The sequence below is a fragment of the Coenobita brevimanus genome, chromosome 73 (genome assembly GCF_032717465.1).
Source record: "Coenobita brevimanus isolate Jiangsu-jjx chromosome 73, ASM3271746v2, whole genome shotgun sequence".
NCBI classification, from domain to species: Eukaryota; Metazoa; Arthropoda; class Malacostraca; order Decapoda; family Coenobitidae; genus Coenobita; species Coenobita brevimanus.
The window spans coordinates 12487542-12491745 of record NC_137026.1 but is presented as its reverse complement, the minus strand read 5'-3'; positions in this window follow the sequence as shown (position 1 = coordinate 12491745).

The window sequence follows — 4204 nt, the reverse complement described above, 5'->3', positions numbered from 1 at the left end:
CTCTCTCTCTCTCTCTCTGATTTGTAGCTTTTATAAAATTATTCTAAAAATATTCCATTCCATTCAAAATTATGCTAGAATGATTCTAAAACTTCTATGTTAAAAAATATTCCAGACTCGAAAATTTGATCAAAATTATGCTAAAAGAATAAAATTATGCTAGATATGGTAACACTGGCAGAGGGGCCACGGGAAAGGGACAGAGGGTGGCGTGAGTTTACCGCGCTACAATTGGAAGCTGCGGGAATTTCATTTTTTTTTTTTTTTTTTCTGTATATTCAAGGATATTTTTGTTGAACTTATTAATGCTAAGAAAATCCGCGAGAGGGCAAAACCGTAGACAAAAAATCCGCAAAAAATGCGGGATTACTGTATATATATTGTTTCGTTTTTCGTTTCGTTTTTAAAGACTCCAACATGCTTGCATGTGTCAGCCTTGGTCACCTAATGGCAGCTCTCCACGCTGCATGATCCATTGCAGCCTCCCTGTTCAGTCCCTTAACCCTAAGGTCACACTTAATGACCTCGTCCCATGTCTTTCTCGGTCTACCCCTCATAACCCCACCCCCAATATTAACACTTCTCACCTTCCTCACCCAATTATCATCCCCCATCCTCTCCACATGTCCAAACCACCTCAATCTACCTCTCCTCATCACAACACCAATACACTCCAGTCCCATCCTACCTCTCAACTCTTCCATTGTAAACCCAGCCCCTCCAGGCCTTGGACGCAGGGATGCACTGCACATCCACCTAATCATTGTCATTTCTGTACGTCTGAGCCGGCGAATGTCTTCCTCCTTCACTGCCCAGGTCTCACTGCCATACAGCATTACACTCCTAACACATACTGCATACAAAGACCCCTTAGCACGTAGGGAGAGCCCTCTCAATGTCAGGAGAGGCAAGAGCTCCCTGAACTTCTTCCAACCACTTCTCACCCTAGCCACAGGGCTAGCTCCAGCCCCACCTCCAGCACACAACATGTCTCCCAAATAACAAAACTCTTCCACACACTCAAGAGATTCACCAGCAAGTTCAATCCTTTCACGTCTGACGATCTCCACCTGCTCACCCCGGCACGCCGTACACATAAAATCAGCATTATCTCGCAGTCTACCTCTGATACCACTACATCTCTTATGCACCCATTTATCACACACACCGCACAAGATGGAATTACTTCCCACGCCCTTGTGGCAAACTGCACATGGCCACTCTCCCTCGTCTTTGACAGTACCGCCACCAACCCTAGATATCATCACTTTTGTTTTATCTGCATTTACCCTTAAACCCTTTTGCCCCATACCATCTCTCCACTTCCTAAACCTTTCCTCCGCCTCCCTTTCATTCTCTGCAATCAACACCAAATCATCAGCATACAACAACTCCCAAGAGAGTCCGTTTCTAAAGTCACGTGAAAGGGCTTCAAGTACCACGATAAACAACATGGGACTCAAGACTGACCCCTGATGCACACCAACAATCACGGAAAACTCATCACTCAAATCTCCATTCACTCTCACCTGGGTGTGAGCACCCACATACATGGCCATAACCACCCTAACCAGCCACTCCTCCAAGCCAAGCTTTCTCATTGCCCACTTCACCACCTCTCTAGGGACTCTGTCAAAGGCCTTTTCCAAATCAACAAAAACAAAATAAAGATCCCTTTTCATACTAATATATTTTTCCTGAAGCTGTCGAACAATGAATATGGCACCAGTGGTCCCCCTACCTGGCATAAACCCAAATTGCATCTCATCAATATTCACTCTTTCTCTAATCATACCTTCTAAAACTCTCTCCATTACTTTCATTATCTGATCTAAAAGCTTTATACCTCTATAATTTCCTCTTTCCAGGGCATCACCCTTCCCTTTATACACATTTACAATTACACTCTTCAGCCAATCATCTGGGACAACACACTCATAAATAATCCTATTTATCAGGTCAGTGACTAAACTCACCCCTATATCGCCTGAGGCCTTCAACATTTCGGCAGTCAACCCAGACACACCTGCTGCCTTCCCCACCCTCATCCTGCCTATTGCCTCACTCACAGTAGCAGTATCAATCAAAGGCCAAGGGCCAGACACTGGATCTGCTGGCTCCAAACCTTCCCTGTCCCAGTCAAACTCCTCATTCAACAACCGGTTATAATGCTCCCTCCATGCATCTTTAATATCCTCACTGTTCACCACTATCCTTCCTTCATCATTCTTCACACACTGCTCACCTATGATATCCTGATTATCCCTCTTCACCTGACCTGCCACCCTAAATATATTTTTCCTTTCCCCATGATTTAGGTTATCAAGTAATTGTCTCTGTGACCCAGACTTTGCCCTGTATACCTCTCTGCTAGCCCTACGCTTGGCAGCCAAATATTCCTCTTTGCTACCACCCTTCTTCCACTCCCGGAAAAGCCTTCTTTTCTCCTAATTGCAGCTTCTACACCCTCATCCCACCACCAAGTTACTTTATGTCTTGGTGGTCCTCTTGTCCAGCCGCATGTTACATCAGTAACTCTCAAGAAATTGTTCTTGAGGGCTCTGTACTGTTCATTAACGCCTCTGTCTACAGCTCCCTGTTCAGCCACCACTCTCCTCAACTCGCTATAGAAGACATCCCTTACTATATATATATATATATATATATATATATATATATATATATATATAGATAGATATATTTATACAGTAAAACCTCCATATAAAGGACCTCAATAGACCGGAATTCACTTTTATTGGACCCAAGAAGCTACCGGACTAAATTCCTATATATCGGAAAAAGTCCAATAAAGCCAGAAGCAGTCTGGACTGCCTGACCACTTCAGCTTTGTTCACCGTGATCAGGTAAATAAAGGACATGTTTATCAGTGTATAATATAGTATTATTATATATATATTATACCATTTGCTTAATGTAGTGAAGTTATAACACAGTACGGTACCGCAATGCCAGTCAAAACAGTTTAAAAACTGTTCATGCGATCCAGACTAATGTCTGATATATCGGAAAAAGTCCAGATTAGCAGGGGGAAGTCCGAATGTCGCTTTTATCGAGTCTGGGGGAAATAGCAGTCAGTCAGATTATTTTCTGGTTAGGAGGGCTGATAGGAGGTTAGTGAGGGATGTTAAAGTTATTGGAAGTTAGGAGTGTGTGCAGCAGAGCAAACTGTTGATTTGTGATATGGTGCTTAAAGAACAAGTGATGAAAAAGAGGACTTATGTACCTAGGAGGAAAATATGGAAGCTGAAAAACCAAGTAGTAAGGGATGCCTTCTATAGCGAGTTGAGGAGAGTGGTGGCTGAACAGGGAGCTGTAGACAGAGGCGTTAATGAACAGTACAGAGCCCTCAAGAACAATTTCTTGAGAGTTACTGATGTAACATGCGGCTGGACAAGAGGACCACCAAGACATAAAGTAACTTGGTGGTGGGATGAGGGTGTAGAAGCTGCAATTAAGGAGAAAAGAAGGCTTTTCCGGGAGTGGAAGAAGGGTGGTAGCAAAGAGGAATATTTGGCTGCCAAGCGTAGGGCTAGCAGAGAGGTATACAGGGCAAAGTCTGAGTCACAGAGACAATTACTTGATAACCTAAATCATGGGGAAAGGAAAAATATATTTAGGGTGGCAGGTCAGGTGAAGAGGGATAATCGGGATATCATAGGTGAGCAGTGTGTGAAGAATGATGAAGGAAGGGTAGTGGTGAACAGTGAGGATATTAAAGATGCATGGAGGGAGCATTATAACCGGTTGTTGAATGAGGAGTTTGACTGGGACAGGGAAGGTTTGGAGCCAGCAGATCCAGTGTCTGGCCCTTGGCCTTTGATTGATACTGCTACTGTGAGTGAGGCAATAGGCAGGATGAGGGTGGGGAAGGCAGCAGGTGTGTCTGGGTTGACTGCCGAAATGTTGAAGGCCTCAGGCGATATAGGGGTGAGTTTAGTCACTGACCTGATAAATAGGATTATTTATGAGTGTGTTGTCCCAGATGATTGGCTGAAGAGTGTAATTGTAAATGTGTATAAAGGGAAGGGTGATGCCCTGGAAAGAGGAAATTATAGAGGTATAAAGCTTTTAGATCAGATAATGAAAGTAATGGAGAGAGTTTTAGAAGGTATGATTAGAGAAAGAGTGAATATTGATGAGATGCAATTTGGGTTTATGCCAGGTAGGGGGACCACTGATGCCA